This window comes from Podarcis liolepis, assembly GCF_965112155.1.
Source record: "Podarcis liolepis genome assembly, chromosome: 3".
In the NCBI taxonomy this organism is placed as follows: domain Eukaryota; kingdom Metazoa; phylum Chordata; class Lepidosauria; order Squamata; family Lacertidae; genus Podarcis; species Podarcis liolepis.
The window spans coordinates 114,395,143-114,417,007 of record NC_139557.1 but is presented as its reverse complement, the minus strand read 5'-3'; positions in this window follow the sequence as shown (position 1 = coordinate 114,417,007).

Here is a 21,865-nt window from a genome sequence, read left to right as displayed (position 1 = left end):
TCCTCAATCACCCCTGGAGCCAGAGTGGATTCATCTGGTGTCTGCTCCTGAGGATCCGGCACAGGTGCGGGCCCTTCAGATTCAAGGCCCAGCCCCGTCTCAGCTGGCCCTGGAGGCAGGGACTCCTGTGCAGGCTGGGATTCCTCCGGTTCAGCCTCTGAATCAGATTCCCAGGCCATCACACCACCTAGCTGTGCTTCGGCTTCCTGATTCTTGGACTCTTGGCTTCCTGACTCCTGGTTTCCTGATTCGTGGACTCTTGGCTTCCTGACCCCTAGATTGCTGACCCTGGACTGCTGATTCCTGCTTTCCGACCTCTGCCCCGGTCCCGACGCACCAAGCCAGGACTCCGACTGCCTGTAACCTGGATGGTGACAACCAGTGACATTTGAAGACCAGAATTAACATGGGAGACAGGTCAATATTAAGGACACCAGAAGAGCCTATTGGATCAGGCCAGAGGCCCATCTAGCCCAGCAATCTGTCCTTACAGTGGTCAACCAGATGTCTGGGGAAAACCAGGAAGGCGGTTTCAATCACAGGAGCACTCTCCCCCAGCCAGTGGTACTGAGAAGCACTGATACCTCCAACTGGCAGTAGAGCAGAGCCATTCTGATTAGTAGCCATCAATACAGCTGTTCATAGAGGTGCGGGTCAATTCTGTGTCCCAGGCAGCTGTCTACCAGCTCCATCCGGTACGCAGGCTGAGACCCTATCTGCCCACAGACTGTCTCGCCAGAGTGGTGCATGCTCTGGTTATCTCTCGCTTGGACTACTGCAATGCACTCTATGTGGGGCTACCTTTGAAGGTGACCCAGAAACTACAGCTGATCCAGAACGTGGCAGCTTGACTGGTGACTCAGAGCGGCCACCGAGACCATATAACACCAGTCCTGAAAGACCTACATTGGCTCCTAGTACGTTTCCGAGCACAATTCAAAGTGTTGGTGCTGACCTCTAAACGGCCTCAGCCCAGTATACCTGAAGGAGCGTTTCCACCCCCATCGTTCTGCCCAGACACTGAGGTCCAGCTCTGAGGGTCTTCTGGTGGTTCCCTCACTGTGAGAAGCCAATTTACAGGGAAACAGGCAGAGGGCCTTCTTGGTAATGGCGCCCTCCCTGTGGAGCACCCTCCCATGAGATGTCAAGGAAATAAACAACTATGTGACAAGCCACCCAGAGTGGCTGGGGAAACCCACCCCTGATGGGTGGGGTATAAATAAATTATTATTATTATTATTATTATTATTATTATTATTATTATTATTATGTCTCCATGAATTTGCCTAAGTCTTTTTTAATGCCACTCAAGTTGGTGGCCATCACTGCCTCTCGTGGAAATGAGTTCCATAGTTTAACTATGTGCTGTGCAAATACAGTGGTACCTCAGGTTAAGTATTTAATTCATTCCGGAGGTCCGGTCTTAACCTGAAACTGTTCTTAACCTGAAGCACCACTTTAGGTAATGGGGCCTCCTGTTGCCGCTGTGCCGCCGGAGCATGATTTTTGTTCTTATCCTGAAGCAAAGTTCTTAACCTGAAGCACTATTTCTGGGTTAGCGAAGTCTGTATTCTGAAGCGTATGTAACCTGAAGCGTATGTAACCCGAGGTACCACTGTAAGTACTTCCTTTTGTCTGTCCAGAATTGTCCAGCATTCAGCTTCATTTGGAAGTCCACAAGTTGCAGTGTTATGAGACAGGGTGATAAACTTTTATCTACCCACTTTCTTCATGCGGTGCATAAAATACAGCTGGACTGAAATGCTTCCTTTTGCCTTCCTATTAAAGAGTCTATTTTCAAGCAATGAAAATTGAGGCATTTCAACTACAGTGGTACCTCGGGTTACATACGCTTCAGGTTACAGACTCTGCTAACCCAGAAATAGTACCTTGGGTTAAGAACTTTGCTTCAGGGTGAGAACAGAAATCGTGCTCCGGTGGCGCGGCGGCAGCAGGAGGCCCCATTAGCTAAAGCGGTGCTTCAGGTTAAGAACAGTTTCAGGTTAAGAACAGACCTCTGGAACGAATTATGTACTTAACCCGAGGTACCACTGTATTTCCAACACACCTCAGATACGATATTGCAGAAAGGGAAACCAAGATGATCGAGAGGTTGGAGCAACTCTCCCAAGAAGAAAGGTTTCAGTATTTGGGGCTTTTCAGTTTTGAGAAAAAGTGAGTAGGGAAAAACATGATTGAAGTGTTTAAAATTGTGCATGGTGCAGAGAAGGAGGACACAGAGAAGTTTTTATCCTTCTCTTCACAGCCTAGGACCCTCGTACTTACTGGACCGCCTCTCCCAGTATGCCCCGCGGAGGACCTTAAGGTCCATAAATAGCAACACCCTAGAGGTCCTGGGCCCTGAGGAAGTCAGATTAGTCTCAACCAGAGCCAGGGCCTTTTCAACACTGGCTCCAGCCTGGTGGAACACTCTGTCTCATGAGACCAGGGCCCTGCAGGATCTGATTTCTTTCCACAGGGCCTGTAAGACAGAGTTGTTCTGCCTGGCCTTCAGCTTGGAATCAACTTGATCCCCTTCCCCTCTTTCCTTTTCCTTTCACCTTCTCCTGATGGAATTCCTATTTGGGGACTTCCCTGGCAAGGAAGCTGAATGGTGCAAGATTCAGAATGGACAAATTGAAGTTGTTTGTCATATGGAAAATAGTTAAACTATGGAATTCTCTTTTCCCCAGGTGTAAGGTAAAGGTAAAGGGACCCCTGACCATTAGGTCCAGTCATGACCGACTCTGGGGTTGCGGCACTCATCTCACTTTATTGGCCGAGGGAGCCGGCGTACAGCTTCCGGGTCATGCAGCCAGCATGACTAAGCCGCTTCTGGCGAACCAGAGCAGCACACGGAAACGCCGTTTACCTCTTTCCCGCCACAGCGGTACCTATTTATCTACTTGCGCTGGTGTGCTTTCAGACTGCCAGGTTGGCAGGAGCAGGGACTGAGCAATGGGAGCTCACCCCATCACGGGGATTCGAACCGCATACCTTCTGATCGGCAAGTCCTAGGCTCTTTGGTTTAACCCACAGCGCCACCCGTTTCCATTCCGCCAGGTGTACTGATGGCCAATTTGGGTGGCTTGAAAAGACGATGAGACAAATTCATGGAGGATAAAGGCTATCGGTGACTACCGATACCTACAGTCTGCCTCTACTGTGGAAGACAGTATGCCTCTTAATTGTAGTTGCTGGGGAGCACAAGTGCTGAGAACACAACTGTGCTCAGATCCTGATTTCCATAGGCCACTGTGGATGAAAGACTGGTGGATTAGATGGGTCTTCAGACTAATCTAATAGTGCCCTCCTTATGTATTTATGGAGGCAAATTTCAAGGGCGGGGGTCATAAAACTGGTGAAGTTTTTGGTGAAAAGAACACAAGGAAACAATCACAGCTCCGTGGTAAGAAACTGTTTTGTCTGCATAAAGTCCCGGGTTCAATTTCCACCATCTCCAGGTTGGGCTGGGAAAGACTCCCATCTGAAATCCTGACCAACTGCTGCAGGTCAGCGTAAACTACATTGAGCTAGATGAACCAATGATCACCAAAGAATCAATACTTTTGAATTATGGTGCTGGAGGAGACTCTTGAGAGTCCCATGAACTGCAAGAAGATCAAACCCATCCATTCTTAAGGAAATCAGCCCTGAGTGCTCACTGGAAGGACAGATCCTGAAGCTGAGGCTCCAATACTTTGGCCACCTCATGAGAAGAGAAGACTCCCTGGAAAAGACCCTGATGTTGGTAAAGATGGAGGGCACAAGGAGAAGGGGACGACAGAGGACGAGATGGTGGGACAGTGTTCTCGAAGCTACAAACATGAGTCTGACCAAACTGCGGGAGGCAGTGGAAGACAGGAGTGCCTGGCGTGCTCTGGTCCATGGGGTCACGAAGAGTCGGACATGACTAAACAACTAAACAACAATTGGTTTCTCCCACTTGACCAACTCTTTATGTTTTGCCATGAGGAGTTAGACTGCGTACCAGAGTTCACACTGTTGTGGCTATTTCAACCCAGCCCCATAAAGCTTGCAGGGAAACAGTCAGGAGCACTGCGGCTTCTGGCAAAATTCGGCCAGAGGTGTCCATGTGGCAAAGAGCACTTGGGCAACCTCAAGGCAAAGAGCTGGTAAATCTCATCCTGCCAACAGAGTCAGGTGCTTAACTTGTACAGTCCCTCCTCTTGTATTGAAAAGTATTCTGGCTTTATCGCTGTAAACAACTTGGAACATAATGACACCGTTTGAAAGAGCTGATCAAGGCGAGAAAAAATGGCGAGCGCTGTAATAAAGGCATACTAAATGGTGCTATTAACATTTTATAGTTCATCTATGGAGGTGGCGGGGGAGGGGAAGAGACAACGGTTCCAAGTTGCAACTACAGACAAAAAAGAGAAATTAATTCTTTTTTTAAAAAAACAGGACCACGGAAGCAAATGTTTGCCATATATTGGCGAAGCACTGCGCAATGTGAAGATTACCACTGATGCAGTGTTAACTGCGTGGAAGGGCATTGCGCAAGAGAGAGGTTGGCTCTTTCTTTGGGCTTCTGTCCATGCTGCAGCTGAAGGATGGCTCTGGAGCTAAAATCAAAGTAAAGGTAAAGGGACCCCTGACCATTTGGTCCAGTCATGGCCGACTCTGGGGTTGAGGCGCTCATCTCGCTTTATTGGCCGAGGGAGCCGGCATACAGCTTCCGGGTCATGTGGCCAGCATGACTAAGCCGCTTCTGGCGAACCAGAGCAGCGCACGGAAGCGCCGTTTACCTTCCCGCCGGAGTGGTACCTATTTATCTACCTGCACTTTGACGTGCTTTCGAACTGCTAGGTTGGCAGGAGCTGGGACCGAGCAACGGTCGCGGGGATTCGAACCGCCAACCTTCTGATCGGCAAGTCCTAGGCTCTGTGGTTTAACCCACAGCACCACCCGCGTCCCTTTTGGTACACATTACCTGGCTGGAAAACTACATTGCAAAATTTGGAGAAGTGTGAATTTTTCAGTATGGCTGTGTTTTGGTAGACCCCCCCAAGGGTCATCTTGTCCAACCTCCTGTAGGCATCACAGCTTAATAATCCCTGACAGATGGCCGCTCAGCCTCTGCTTGAAAACCTCCAATGATGTCCACCACCTTCCAAGGTAGCCCATTCCACTATCAAACAGCTCTGGACCATTGGCCATGCTGGTTGTGGCTGATGCGAGTTAAGAGTCCAACAGGTTTTCATCCTTACTTTATGCAAAAAGATTAAGGTAATTTTCCCCCACAAAAAAACACCTGAGTATGATTTTACCCACTGGAGGACTGGGCAGGTTATATTACAGAAGCTTATTATTTTGAATAGTTCGTGTTTAAAAGTTCTCTTTGATATGGCGGGCTGTCGTTTGACATCCCCTGAACCCCCCTTCCTCTCATATAAGGGAAGAGCAGATCTAGAATATTAAGAACAAGCCCTTTGAAGCTTGCAGTTTCCCTAGAGTTCAACGGTATCCGAAACCGTAGTTCTAGATAAGTGTTCTTGCTCCAGGCTTTCGCAGACTTATTACAAGCGTAGGCAGGACTCGCTATTACTGCGCTGGAGTACCCATTAAAACTTCAAAGCACACGCTTAATCTGCATTTTGCCCGTTGTGTAGCACAGAGCACTTATTTGAAAAAGGAGGGGTGAGAGATTCTCTCTCTTTCTCTCTCTCTTTATGAAACTTTGTCTGTTTTGTAGGCTGAATTCCAAGGAAGGGTCACGGATGACACTGAGGTTTTGCAACCATCAATAAAGAGCCCAGATTCTCATCTTTCTTGCTTACTCTGGGCTTTGGGGACGTATGAAACAGCAGCCCACATTAAGACTGTGGAGCATTGCCTTGGCGCTGCCGTAAGTGTATGAGCCCAGTCCGCTTATGAGTAGGAGAGTGGGTTCTTAAAGCAAATTGCTAATAAGAGTTTTGGATTTGGATTTGATATCCCGCTTTAGCACTACCCTAAGGAGTCTCAAAGCGGCTAACATTCTCCTTTCCCTTCCTCCCCCACAACAAACACTGTGAGGTGAGTGGGGCTGAGAGACTTCAGAGAAGTGTGACTGGCCCAAGGTCACCCAGCAGCTGCATGTGGAGGAGCGGAGATGCGAACCCGGTTCCCTTGATTACGAGTCTATCGCTCTTAACCACTACACCACACTGGGTGTGCAGAAAGAAATGGATCCAAGGGTAGTCATGTTGGCTATGTTCTAGCACCACGGACAGAGGCAAGGTTACCCCTGAATACCAGTTGATGAGAATCACAAGAGAGGAAAGAGTTATTGCCCCATGCTTTACTTGTGAGCTTCTCACAGGCATCTGGTCGGCCGCTGAGAGAACAGGATGCTCGGCTAGAAGGTTCTTTGCCCCAATCCAGCAGCCAGGCACTTCTGATGTTCTTATTGAGTATTCATAGGTGGTCTTCTTTGGTGATCACTCATAACTGAGTAAGATTGTCTTCCATGAATACGATTTTAACAGTGAGTCCATAAGTGACTGTGGAGGCCAGTTCTGGATCCACACGTCCTTCCACAGTGGGGACACAGGTTTCTGGGTGGGAGTTGATCACAGTGAGGGTTTGCCAAGCATGGCTTCCTCTTAGCATGTTTCTCCCTTTCGTTCTGAGTTTGAGCGTCTTCAAAGCCCTTGACACCTTTGGTAAAGGCTGTTCTCCAATTGGAGCACTTGCAGGCCAGTGTTTCCCAGTTGTCAGTGCTTATACTACATTGAGAACACTGCCCAACCATCTCATCCTCTGTCGTCCTCTGTCGTCCCCTTCTCCTTGCGCCCTCAATCTTTCCCCACATCAGGGTTTTTTTCCAGGGAGTCTTCTCTTCTCATGAGGTGGCCAAAGTATTGGAGCCTCAGCTTCAGCATCTGTCCTTCCAGTGAGCACTCAGGGCTGATTTCCTCCAGAATGGATAGGTTTGATCTTCTTGCAGTCCACGGGACTCTCAAGAGTCTCTTCCAGCACCATAATTCAAAAGCATCAATTTTTCGGCGATCAGCCTTCCTTATGGTCCAGCTTTCACTTCCATACATCACTACTGGGAAAACCATAGGTTTTACTATACGGACCTTTGTTGGCAAGATGCTGTCTAGGTTTGTCATTGCTTTTCTTCCAAGAAGCAGGCGTCTTTTAATTTCATGGCTGCTGTTACCATCTGCAGTGATCATGGAGCCCAAGAAAGTAAAATCTCTCACTGCCTCCATTTCTTCTATTTGCCAGGAAGTGATGGGACCAGTGGCCATGATCTTCGTTTTTTTTATGTTGAGCTTCAGACCATATTTTGCTCTCTCCTCTTTCACCCTCAATAAAAGGTTCTTTAATTCCTCCTCACTTTCTGCCATCTGCAGAAAGGTTGTGTCATCTGCATATCTGAGGTTGTAGCTATTTCTTCCGGCAATCTTAATTCCGGCTAGGGATTCATCCAGCCCAGGCTTTCGCATTTCAGTACAAGGTAATACTGGAGACAGTTTTATAACAAGTAACGTCGTTCATTCCATTCTCCCAATGAGTGGGGCTTCTTCTGCCTTAATCTCCTGGAGCACCCAGAAATTGATACTGAAATCCAAAACAAAGCTTGATGAAACAGCGTTTCCATTCTTCCATGCATCTGTCGTGATTTATCTTTTGAAGAACTTGAAGGCACCACCCCAAGCAAAACCCCAACAGCACGATGACTACAATAGAAATGTGTTATTGCATCTTGTTTTATCATGGATCTAACATATGTTATCATCCCAGTTACGTGAAACATAAGATGAACATGCACACATACAATGTAAAAAGTCAAAATGAGGAAAGATGAACCTGTGGTCTTCCGGATGGAAAATTTGAATCCTGTACCCTGATTTGTAATGTTTTCATTGGCTTAATAGAGGTATTACATTCATGTCGATTTTGATATATTATAATGAATCTGCATTGCTTATGAAAGCAATGTTTTATTTTCTCTCAGACAGAAATGTTTTTCATCAGTTTTTAGCATGCATTTAACTCAAGGGGCAACAGATAATCCTCGATCCAACGAGATGAAAAGCCCTGGTTTGTTTTGCACTCTCTCAAAAACTCCTATCTCCTCATCGCCTGCCCCCGAACTCCTCTGCCGCTGCGGCCTAAAACAAAATTGTGATTTACAACTGTATTCCACGTTATCAGAAAATAACACTGTTGCATCCCAGGGAGCTAGACCCAGTTGTCATATACGGTTACCATTGTTTCTTTGGAAATAAATGACTTCTGGTTATCGTTGGCCACTCTGACATGATAATGTAAAATCATATTCAGGGCTGTGGTGTTGAAGGCGATAACGTGTGCTGCTAAAGTTACAAAACCAGCAAAAAATAACAATAAGACTCTCTGGGATTCCTTGCACATTAACACATTCAGATTCTGGCCACAGCAAACTATTGGTGGCATTTTTAGGGACATTTCAGGCATTGCACTGTTGCCAGCCCATCTTTCTCATGGGATGTGCGCTGGTCAAGGAGATCCAGCCAAATTCAGTCTTCTGGCAAGCAGGGATGGGGGAAGAATTTGGTTTGGTTCAGCATTTCAATGCGGAAGGACCTGATTCACACTTGCCAAATTAATTCACATACTGAAAGGCAGCTATCATTTGAAATCCACGTGTCTCTGAATTTTGTGGCACGCTTGTGCAACCAAATAATGGGTGCAAAAAAAGCACGTATTAGTGGAAAGCATGAGTAAGAATGTATAGATTAGTGAAAACAAAATTCAAAGTGTGTTAGATCTGCGGAAATGGTTTGCAAAAAGGGGGATATTAGGCAAGATTGCATCCAAATTTTGTATTAGGGGAAATGCACAACAGGATGACAAATGTTCTTGAAGACTTTAATGATGACATCCTTACATTCTTATTACATGGAGATACATTAGTTTATTAGTATGCATTTGTCCCCTTGGTTTGCAGTTATGCTTTGAAATATTGTTTTGACATATTTGCGGTATGTATGTGTGTGTGTGTGTGGTTTTAAACTGTATTTTGTTGTATGCTCTGCATGTGAATCGTAAACCACTTTGGGAAATAAATATTGCAGATTCAAGAAGAGGGTGGACTGGATGACCTCAAAGACTCCTTCCGACTATTGTGATGCCAAAGAAAGAAATTCTAACAGAAATTTAATGGGCCCACTGACTCTACAGCCAACATCCAAATAACAGAAACGGCTTCTGGAGCTTCGTATAAATAAATGCAGCAGGACTAAAATGAGCAAATGGAATAGTTCCACCCCCCACCCCCTGAAATGTCTCCTATGCAAACCAATTTTGTTCTGCGCTTTACATATTTGCCTGCTGCTAATTAAATTGAGCTCTAATTCCAATTAAAATGCTGGTTTTCTTAAACAGACCACAGTAAAATGACAGTGCCATGCAATTTGGTGAGTTCTTACGTGACTGTTGTAACAATGGTTTGCCTGGCTTTCTTCCTCCCTGCCTAGTGGGTTACGTTCCAAAGCCAATGAAATTGATGGGATTTTACCACCCACTTGGGGTATTGCAAAACTATTGCATTCTCTATTCTTTTAATTCTCCCCTTCTACAACTGGGCAAAGTGTTTCCGTGGTACGGATGTTTTTAATGGATAGTTTTGTTGATTTTATTCTTGCATTCCATCTTGCTACATGTCTATGAAAGTGCAGCTTATAAAACTCCAAAATATAATAAAGGCCCTCCTTTCTTAACTCAACGATGTGAGGCTGGTTGTGATGGCTGCATATGTGGCGTGCGTTGGCTCTCGCTGGTGGCTGGAGGAGAAATCCGTAGTCGGATTGAGATAGAAAGCTCATAATAACCCAGATTCCTCCAGGCCTGGAGAGTCAGGTGACACAAGAGGGCCAATTGGCAATTGACATTGTGTCACCTGGTGGTGACAGTCATTCTTTCAGGCTGTATTGCAGAGGGAGAGAAGCATTATGCCATTTCTTCTTCTGAGAGACTGGCTGGTCTCTACAGACAACTAACTACAGCTGTTCCATCAGTTTACCTGAACTGTTCCCATTCCAGCTAGTTTTGATAATGGAGGTGGCACCAAAATGGTCAAAGGCCTGGAAACGATGCCTTATGAGGAACGGCTAAGGGAGCTGGGCATGTTTAGCCTGGAGAAGAGGAGGTTAAGGGGTGATATGATAGCCATGTTCAAATATATAAAAGGATGTCACATAGAGGAGGGAGAAAGGTTGTTTTCTGCTGCTCCAGAGAAGCGGACACGGAGCAGTGGAGCCAAACTACAAGAAAGAAGATTCCACCTAAACATTAGGAAGAACTTCCTGACAGTAAGAGCTGTTCGACAGAGGAATTTGCTGCCAAGGAGTGTGGTGGAGTCTCCTTCTTTGGAGGTCTTTAAGCAGAGGCTTGACAACCATATGTCAGGAGTGCTCTGATGGTGTTTCCTGCTTGGCAGGGGGTTGGACTCGATGGCCCTTGTGGTCTCTTCCAACTCTATGATTCTATGATTCTATGATTCTACCCTGTGGACCATATACAGTGGTACCTCAGGTTACAGACGCTTCAGGTTACTGACTCCACTAACCCAGAAATATTACCTCAGGTTAAGAACTTTGCTTCAGGATGAGAACAGAAATTGGGCAGCAGCAGCGGGAGGCCCCATTAGCTAAAGTGGTACCTCAGGTTAAGAACAGTTTCAGGTTAAGAATGGACCTCCAGAACGAATTAAGTTCTTAACCCGAGGTACCACTGTAGAGCCTACTAAGGGGTTTGGAGTGGCCTGAGAGTACAGGTGTGATTTAACTGTAGCTTGAGTATGTCCATCATCCTGGGAAGGTTCTTCAGCACATAGGTGTAGCCTTCCCCTTCATCAGTGGGTGTTCCTCTGACAGCCCAACCAGCTGATTGGTATCTCTTTCTCCCTCCCTCCCTCCCTCCCTCCCTCCCTCCCTCCCTCCCTCCCTTCTTCCATCCACTTTTGCTCCCCATGGTCTACCTTTTAAATCCCAGACAACCCATGTAGGTCTGAAGCATCGTTCCAATCCTTTCTCCTTCTCTGCCTCTTGACTGCTGCCCATCAGCACACAATGTCGTAATTTCCTGTGACCCTGGGCTACATGGGCGGGTCTGGCTCATAGGGCCATACGTAGAGTTGTATCACTAGTACTACTCAAATGTTTCCTTCCCCTATGGGGAAGTGACATAGCTCAGTGGTGGTGCATCTCTCTTGTACTGCAGAAAGTCCCCTCTCCAGGTATGGCTAGGAGAGACTTCTGTCTGAAACCCTGAAGAATTGCTGGCCCGTGTCGACAATACTGTGATCTGACTAGGTAGAAGGCAGCTTCCTATGTTCCCGTTTAGTTTTTCGCTGCACAATTAAGTTCTGAAGAGCTCCTGAACTCCTTGGAAGTGGTCCCCTTCTGTAGAATGCTCTCCTGTCTGGTGCTGACTTTAGGTTCTTTCTCGTACATTTTAATTCTGCCAGTCTTTTAAAAGTTATTTTTTTTAAAAGAAAAACATATTTTAATATCTTTTCAATAGCATTGATATTTTAATAGCATTGATTTCAGGCTCCTGGATTGACAGCTGTCATTTGGAGCTGCCATTTGGATTTGGAGAGGTGCTCAGTTGACAGTGAACTGCTTGCTTTGTTTGCAGCGCTGCTTTTGGTTTTGCATTGCTGACGAGTGAGTTTTGTCAGCTTAATCTTGTGCGTTCGAATAGTTAGCTGAAGTATACTCGGAATCGAGAGTGGATTTCATGCTCTTTATTCAGTCTCATAGTGGTGAGGAGGAATGGAAGTTTCCCCAAAATGTCTGCTTTATATACATTATTTACACAATAAATTAGCCACATGATTGGCTAATTCCGGGATTCTCCTGCAGGCCAATCAGGTTGCGGATTCACTTCCGCCTGGAGCTGGATTGGGTGGCTCCTGTGGACCAGTCAGTCTGCTGCATTCTGAATCCTATTGTTCTAGGACCAATCAGACTGCTGCATTTTGGATCCTATTCAACTCAGTACACAACATTAGCAGATACATAATAAATGCAATAAACCAATAGATGTGGAATATGGTTTTGTTCCAATGACCAGTGATTATCTCCGATTTACATTTGTCCTCCGGAATGAATTCATTTAAAGTTCGTGATTAAAACCCCTATGTTCCTTCGTAATGCAAATATGTCACCCCCCCCAAAAAAAATGCAAAGAAAACATTGTGAGGCTGGTGCCTAGAAATGATCTCTGGTTGAATTCTTAAGTTTGTGAGCTAATTGTATCAGGTACGATTTATGCAAAATCCTGGAATCGGAAGGCCAAAGCTCTCACTTCTATAAATGCAACAACAGGGCTTGCCTGAAGAAAGGCAATTTTAGAAAAGGAGAAGAAGAGTGTTTATGAGTGAGAGGGGCCTTTCCTAGCAGGTCTAGCTGCTTAAGAGACATCAGATGTTTCTGGTGAGGAAAACTTCCCTGGAAGGTTAAATGGGCCATACACCATCTCTTTTATTTCAAAGATGAGATGGCTTTTGAAAGAAAAAAGGAAAGCCTACTTGGCTCCTTAATGCGAGGTCTCGCCATGTGAAGCAATCTCTCCAAACACCTTGCTGTTGCCACGTGGCTGCTCCTCCTTCCCCTCCCCTGGTCTTCCATGCATGTCTGAAAGTCTGATAAATTAGTTGACTTCCAGGGTAAAATGTTGATGCCCTCCAAGGGCCCAACATTTATGCAGAAGAGGGCTAATCCATCGGTCTTTGTCCCACAGGCACCCCCCAAGTTAATTTCTCTGCTAAAAGGCAAAGATGTGTGGCTGTTTTCCCTCGATCAATATGTTGATGAAATGCCTTTGAAACGCCTGCAGATCAAGGACCCCCTTTTCTGGCTCCGAGGCTTTTTGAACCACCTCCATTCGCTGTTCTAGCCACCCTGGGATCTGAGTGGAAGGAGTTCTCAAAGGTGTCTTAGAAACCCTTCCCGCTGCTCCTTGTGTTCTTCCAGCCAGACTTTCTGAAGGTTTGAGATGAGAAGAAGAAAAGATCAAGAACCAAAAGTGTCTTTTTCTCCGCGGTTTTTAAAAATCTTCCTGGGCACCCCTTGCTTAAAACTAAAAATAAGGGTTTGCAACAGCAGTTTACAGGAAGGAAGAAAGGAAAAAACAGCTTCTCCCTGTAATGGAACCCACGGGGGAGAAATAAGCAAAGTTTTAGTCCTTCAGTTACTCCAATAATATTTTATGATGTTTGAATGTTGTGTGTTTCACCCCTGCCATGCTTTAAAGGGTTATCTCTAAAGGACTGTCTCTCCCACATCCACTGCTAATCCTCCCCTGGGACTAGATATAGGCTAAGGGGTATATCTTTGCTTTTGCCACTACCTAACAAAGTTTGGGCTTCCATAACTTGCTACAGGGCACTCTCAGTGGTGGCACCTCAACAGCAGAACACATCTTCATTCAGAGGTTAGAATGGCACCAACATTGGTTAGTTCTGGGTGCCATCCAAAAATATTCCCCTTTCTCCAGCTGTTTTGATTAAATAGCTCAGGCACTGGACTTTGATAGCTGAAAGGTGGAGAATGCTGGATCTTATACAGGGATTATTAATTGATTTTATGTCAATGAACTCTTTGAATGTTTTTACCCACCCTCTGCTCCTTTTATGATGAAGGGTGGGATATGTATTGTAGAAATAAATAAAATTAAATAGATAAAGCCTTTTCAGCGGCGATAGACTGGCATCCCCAGAGAGGCTTGCCTGACGCCCAAGCTAGGGCCCTTTCGGTGCTGGGTGAATATCTTCTTTTTGTGCTCAGAGGAATGGTTGAGACTCTCTCTCTCTTTCTCTCTCTCTCTATATATATAACCGCCTTCCAGTAACATGGAAACCAGAACTTTCGACACACATGCTTCTCTCCATCCTTTACCCAGATAGCAACACTCAAGGACTGTGCTAAGCAAGAATGATGAGACGCAAACTGAGGAGAAAGTGCAACCTAAGAAAAGTTTCAGGGGCTAGGTCTGGAGGCCACAGGTGAACCCTAAATCTGAGGTTCCCCCCTCCTCAATCTATCAGGTACTTCAGATTTTGTCCTAAAATCTTTCTGGATTATATGCTGGTTTTCATGGTTTAAGCTGCTGTGTTTTGGCCTGTTTTTAATTATTACTTACTTGCTATTTGGGGGGTACTGCTGGTATTTTTGCTTCTGTGATTTACAGTGGTACCTCGGCTTACATATGCTTCAGGTTGCATATGCTTCAGGTTACAGACTCCGCTAACCCAGAAATAGTGCTTCAGGTTAAGAACTTTGCTTCAGGATGAGAACAGAAATCGTGTTCCGGTGGCGCAGCGGCAGCAAGAGGCCCCATTAGCTAAAGTGGTGCTTCAGGTTAAGAACAGTTTCAGGTTAAGAGCGGACCTCCGGAACGAATTAAGTACTTAACCCGAGGTACCACTGTATTAAACTTTTGCTTTTATCTTCTTCAATGTGAATTGCATTTTTTTGTTTTTGTTTCTGTAAACTGTCCAGAAAGCTAGTGTAGTTTAGTAAAAAGGTAAAGGTAAAGGACCCCTGGATGGTTAAGTCCAGTCAAAGGCAACTATGGGGTTGCAGCGCTTATCTCGCTTTCAGGGTGAGGGAGCCGGCGTTTGTCCACAGACAGTTTTCTGGGTCATGTGGCCAGCAGGACTAAACCGCTTCTGGTGCAACAGAACACTGTGACAGAAACCAGAGCACACAGAAACACTGTTTACCTTCCCGCTGCAGCGGTACCTATTTATCTACTTGCACTGGCATGCTTTCGAACTGCTAGGTTGGCAGGAGCAGGGACAGAGCAATGGGAGCTTACCCTGTTGCAGGGTTTTGAACCACTGACCTTCTTGGGAAAGCCCAAGAGGCTCAGTGGTTTAGACCACAGCGCCACCGTGTCCCACTTGTAGTTTAGTGTAGCGTAGTGGTTAGAGTAATGGACTAGGACCTGGGAAGCCAGGGTTCAAATCTCCACTTAGCTATTAAACTCACAGGATGATGTTTGGCCAGTCACTGTCTCTCAGCCTAAGCTACCTTACAGGGTCATTATGAGGGGGGAAATGGGAGGTGAAGAACCATGTGTGCCACTTTCAGCTCCACAGAGGAAAGAATTCCAGCATGCTCTTTGAAGTTTAGGGAGGGTAAAAAAAAGATTAAACATTTGTTCTTTCAAATGATCTAAAACAAAATATATTGGGGAGCTTTTCTATCTTGAAATCCTACTTTCTGACCTTACCCTTCCTGACCATGGTACAAAGTCCTTACACTCTTTGGGAAACTTCCAGACCACCCCAAGCCAAACTGATTTTGCCATCTTACTCACAGAAGCTGGACTTTGTCAACATGTTGTGACCTGACCTTTTCTCTTCAGCAGCTAGAATGTCAGGGTTTTTGCTTTGTTTGTTTGCTTGGGGACTTTGCAGCAGATCAGCCGAGGAAAAGACTTAAACCACTCGTGTCATGTTTTTAAGCCTATAATATCTCTGGGTAAGGAGCACAAATGTGCTGCTGCATTCATGTTCTGCTTGAGGGCTTCCCGCAGGCATCTGATTGGCCACTGAGAGAAGAGGATGCTCTCCAGGAAGTTTGCAAGCTGGCCTTAAACTTTGGAACCAGGAGGAGGGTTCCCCCCCAAGTCTAACTACAGGATAGGGAAGGTGATGCATTTCTTCCCTGCACCCTTCCCACCCTCCTACTGTGGTGTGTCCAAGGGAATGGGGGCAGTTCACAGACCCCCAGCTGGCTCCAGCCCACCGGAGGCAGCCGGGAGAACTCTGGTCCTTGGAAGAACATCAGAACAGTGGCACACAGCTTCTGAAGCCTTTGAAAGCTTGAGCACGCCTCAGTCAGCAGAGTGATTAACATGCAACAGTAGTGGCAGACAGAGACATGTGTAAAATGTATTTGTTGTTGTTTAGTCCTTTAGCCGTGTCCGACTCTTGGTGACCCCATGGAGCAGAGCACGTCAGGCACTCCTGTCTTCCACTGCCTCCCACAGTTTGGTCAAACTCATGCTGGTAGCTTCGAGAACACTGTCCAACCATCTCATCCTCTGTCGTCCCCTTCTCCTTGTGCCCTCCATCTTTCCCCACATCAGGGTCTTTTCCAGGGAGTCTTCTCTTCTCATGAGGTGGCCAAAGTATTGGAGCCTCAGCTTCACAATCTGTCCTTCCAGTGAGCACTCAGGGCTGATTTCCTTCAGAATGGATCGGTTTGATCTTCTTGCAGTCCACGGGACTCTCAAGAGTCTCTTCCAGCACCAGAATTCAAAAGCATCAATTCTTCGGTGATCAGCTTTCTTTATGGTCCAGCTTTCACTTCCATACATCACTACTGGGAAAACGTATTTACAAGCAGTTTATTCAGCATAAATCAAGACAAAGAAAACATGTCTGCTCTCCTTCATGTCTAAGAGCAGGAAGCACTAAGCAAAAGCAATACACAAACGGAAGTTCCCAGCGAGCTGTGCTGGAATGTAAACAGACATGTGACTTACTACGATCCACATATCTGTTCCTCTTAGGGTGGAACAGAACATCAATATCCTAACACCTCCATCTTCCAACCCTCCACATTTACACTGGATAAAAGTCTGTTAGACCAGCAAAGAGGGTCCCCCCCCAACCCCCCCACCTAATTAAGGTGTTGGACCAAATTTTTGGCAGCACAGTCACAGCATATGGGGAGGGTAGTGCTGACCCTCCCTCCATCTGCCATGTAGCCTTCCTTTCTCCCCACCAAGTTTCCATACGGCAAATAGGCTTTCCAAGTGTCCTATTGGGTCCAATCTGAGGTGGTTCCTTGCTGCAGTGCTGCAGGGAGGCGTGGCGAGAGAGGACGATGCAGACCAGATGGGGAGGCATCTCAGTCCACATCCAGCCCACAGGTTGGCAGTTCTCCACCCCTGGCTTACAGGCAGTCCCTCTTCTTTTTCATGCAGGCCACTGGTTTGATAGCGTCCCATGCCGTCTCTGAAGACCACAGCCCCACTTCGGCATCATGGCAATAATAATAATAATAATAATAATAATAATAATAATAATAATAATATTTATTTATACCCCGCCCTCCCCAGCGAAGACTGAGCTCAGGGGGGATAACAACCAATAATAAAAACAAGTTGATTGAAATACAACTTATAAAACAAGATTAAAATACATTAAAACATTAAAATGCAGCCTCATCACAGGAGGAGAAAGGAAAAAAGAAAGAGGGGGAGTGAATCAAACTGATTCCAAGCCAAAGGCCAGGCGGAACAACTCTGTCTTACTGGCCCTGCGGAAAGAAATCAGATCCTGCAGGGCCCTGGTCTCATGAGGCAGAGCGTTCCACCAGGCCGGAGCCAGTGTTGAAAAGGCCCTAGCTCTGGTTGAGGCTAACCTGACTTCCTTAGGGCCTGGGACCACTAGGGTGTTGCTGTTTATGGACCTTAAGGTCCTCCGTGGGGCATACCAGAGAGGCGGTCCCGTAGGTATGAGGGTCCTAGGCCGTGAAGGGCCTTAAAGGTCAAAACCAGCACCTTAAACCTGACCCTGTACTCCACCGGGAGCCAGTGCAGCTGGAAAAGCACTGGGTGGATATGCTGCCATGGCAGAGACCCTGTGAAGAGCCTCGCTGCAGCATTCTGCACCCGCTGTAGTTTCTGGGACAGCTTCAAGGGCAGCCTCGCGTAGAGCGAATTACAGTAGTCAAGCCTGGAGGTGATCACTGTGGCCAGGTCGGGGCGGGAAAGGTAAGGGACCAACTGTAAGACCATAGTAAGACCATCGGAGATGTAAAATACACAAAGCATGCTGGTCCACAACTTCTTGTTTGTGTGATGCAGAAACTCTGAAAGAAAAGTTGGTTCCCGTGGGAAAGCAGGAAAAGTCCATTGCAGCTTCATTTCCCGCTTATTATTGGATGCTGATGGCACATCCAAATCTGGGATGAACCATCTAATTTCCGGCGATACGAAGAAGCCCCACTGCCAAGCTCATTTAATCTTTAGAAAAAGCAGGGTTTTATCAGCTTCACTAACAACTTCTTTTTGGGGGCACAATATACTCACGTGCCTCGATTGTGCCAAACACCCGTCTCCTCTAGTTATGTACTAGACATCGCTTAACGGGAACAGCCAGCGTCCAGCAGTGATGTTGGATAATCAATCGTGTCTTCAAGGATAAAAATAAGCCGGACCAAATCTATGGTTTCTTCTTGCTTCCAGTGTGTTTGGGAAACACTGTTAATGAAAAATGAGGCGGATGTCCCCATTGCACATTTTTGGATTACTGTTTGGTGCCATCAATCTGAAGCCTAATGAAACAAAGACCACCTACAGGGGAAGGATATTGTGTCCATCTGACAAACAGCATCCGACTCACTAGCTGGTTGCAAAGATGCAAGCTGGCATCGGCTGAGAAATTTCCTGCTTCTGATCAGGCGTAGCAAGCAAAGTCCCAAACTTTCCCCCATCTCCTTCCTGCGGGGAATTCAAAAGGGAAGCTCACTGTTAGCACAAGAGTGGGAAGCCTATGGCCTCCCACATGTCGATGGACTACATCTCCCATAAGTACCATAAGCTTGTCTGGTAGTCAGTGATGACGGGAGATGTAATCCAGAAACATTTGGAGGACCACAGATTCCCCATCTCTCTGCTCTCTGTGTGAAATAAGGTCCAGAGAATGGGGCAGCTCTTTCTATGCTTGAGTAATGCTCAGTGTGGAAGATCCAGTAGAACTGGGACTGTCTCCTCTTCGAAACCCTGGAGAGCCACTGCCAGTGTAGAAAAAACTTAGCTAGATAGACCAAGGATCTGAAGCAATTATTATTATTATTATTATTATTATTATTATTATTATTATTAATACCCTGCCCTTCTGGCTGGGTTTCCACAGCCACTCTGGGAGGCTCCCAACAGAATATTAAACAGAATAAAACATCAAACCTTAATAATAATAATAATAATTTATTATTTATACCCCACCCATCTGGCTGGGTTTCCCAAGCCACTCTGGGCGGCGTCCAACAAAACACTAAAATACAATAACCTATTAAACATTAAAAGCTTCCCTAAAGAGGGCTGCCTTCAGATGTCTTCTAAAAGTTTGGTAGTTATTTTTCTCTTTGACATCTGGTGGGAGGGAGTTCCACAGGGCGGGTGCCACTACCGAGAAGGCCCTCTGCCTGGTTCCCTGTAACTTGGCTTCTCGTAGCGAGGGAACTGCCAGAAGGCCCTCAGAGCTGGACCTCAGTGTCCGGGCAGAATGATGGAGGTAGAGACGCTCCTTCAGGTATACTGGACCAAGGCCGTTTAGGGCTTTAAATGTCAGTACCAACGCTTTGAATTGTGCTCGGAAACGTACTGGGAGCCAATGTAGGTCTTTCAAGACCGGTGTTATATGGTCTCGGCGGCCACTCCCAGTCACCAGTCTAGCTGCCGCATTCTGGATTAGTTGTAGTTTCCGGGTCACCTTCAAAGGTAGCCCCACATAGAGCGCATTGCAGTAGTCCAAGCGAGAGATAACCAGAGCATGCACCACTCTGGTGAGACAGTCTGTGGGCAGGTCGGGTCTCAGCCTGCGTACCAGATGGAGCTGGTAAACAGCTGCCCTGGACACAGAATTGACCTGTGCCTCCATGGATAGCTGTGAGTCCAGAATGACTCCCAGGCTGCATACCTGGTCCTTCAGGGGCCTTAAAAACTTCCCTAAACAGGCCTGCCTTCAGATGTCTTCTAAAAGTCAGATAGTTGTTTATTTCCTTGACATCTGATGGGAGGGCAACTTCCTATGTTCCTATATATGTTTTCACTGCCAGGTTAAGTTCTGAAGACCTCACTACCTTCTCAGTAGTGGCTTTGTCCCTATGTCCCTCTTTTGGTTTGTTACTGCCGTTCCTGCTGGACTCAATGGGCCCTTAATGTGATTGAGCAGGGCTTTTCTTAAAACGATTGCTTTACAGATTAATAATAATAATAATAATAATAATAATAATAATAATAATAATAATAAATTTTATTTATATCCCGCCCTCCCCAGCCGAAGCCGGGCTCAGGGCGGCTAACAGCAATAAAGCAGTACAAAGGTACAGCATAAACAACATTCTAAAATCATTCATTATAAAAATTAATTAATTCAAGCCACTAGCAACCATTGGGCCAGAGCTCTGCGAAGATTGCCGAGGGAGGGAGTCAGGCTGTGCCCTGGCCAAAGGCCTGGTGGAACAGCTCTGTCTTGCAGGCCCTGCGGAAGGATGTCAAGTCCCGCAGGGCCTGGTCTCTTGTGACAGAGTGTTCCACCAGATCGGAGCCACAGCCGAAAAAGCCCTGGCTCTAGTTGAGGCCAGCCTAACTTCTCTGTGGCCTGGGACCTTCAAGATGTTTTTATTTGAAGACCGTAGGTTTCTCTGTGGGGCATACCAGGAGAGGCGGTCCCGTAGGTACGAGGGTCCTAGGCCATATAGGGCTTTAAAGGTTAAAACCAGCACCTTAAACCTGATCCTGTACTCCACCGGGAGCCAGTGCAGCTGGTATAGCACCGGGTGAATGTGGTCTCGCAGCGAAGACCTCGTAAGGAGTCTCGCTGCAGCATTCTGCACCCGCTGGAGTTTCTGGGTCAGTCTCAAGGGCAGCCCCACGTAGAGCAAGTTACAATAATCCAGTCTGGAGGTGACCGTCGCATGGATCACAGTGGCTAGGTCAGGGCGAGAGAGGTAAGGAGCCAACTGCTTAGCTTGGCGGAGATGGAAAAATGCCGCCTTTGTTATAGCTGCAATCTGCGCCTCCATGGAAAGGGAGGTGTCGAAGATTACACCCAAACTCTTAACGGACGGTGCTGGCACTAATTGCGCCCCCGCAAGAGATGGGAGTTGCCCCCCCAATCCCATATCGCCCCGTCCCAGCCACAGGACCTCTTTCTTCGAAGGATTTAGCTTCAACCGGCTCCCACGTAACCATCCAGCCACAGCTTCCAAACATCTGGTCAGTGTGTCTGGGGCCGAGTCAGGATGGCCATCCATCAACAGATAGAGTTGGGTGTCATCGGCATACTGATGACAACCCAGCCCAAAACTCCGAACAAGCTGGGCGAGGGGGCGCATAAAGATGTTGAAAAGCATCGGGGAGAGTATCGCACCCTGAGGTACTCCACACACCAAGGAGTGGCGCGATGACAGTTCCCCCCCAAGCACCACCCTCTGTCCCCGACCAGAGAGAAACGAGTGCAGCCATTGAAGGACTGTGCCCTGGTTGCTGCTGCTGTTTTTTTAAAAAAGGTATGGATATTTCACAGTTAAAGCTTCAGAAAGAGGTGGAAGTGAGCCGCAGTTGGCTTATCATCAAATCAGTTATTGCGTATGTTACTACTGTGGAAATTCAAATTTTGGTGTTTTACAGAAATTTTACAGCATTGTATTTTGGAAACACAATGCTTGTTGTTATTGTTAAAATTTTAATAAAAAGTATATTTTTTTAAAGAATCATAGCAAAAAATAAAAATCCTAAAATACAGAACAGATGTCCAATACTACATCAAATTAATATTCCAAGAAAGCTCAGTGAAACAGAAATGTTTTCAGCGGTGATAACTGCAATATTGCTGGTGCACCAGGGACAAGTCAAGACACTTGCCATTTTCAGCAGGGAGTTCATTTGGTTCTGCCCTTAGTAGCACTGCTAGAATTTCCAGAATATTACAGCTTGTAAGGGTACTTCCAGGTTACCTGTTTATTGAGCATTAACCCTGATAACATTTTCAGGGAGATTTAATGAGCATTTGGTTTAATCTGCAGAGACGTCAGACGAAATTGCAGGAAAGCAAGTATTATCCCGTACTTCCTGTCCCTCTCCATATCACAAAAACTCGGATCTTTGGGAC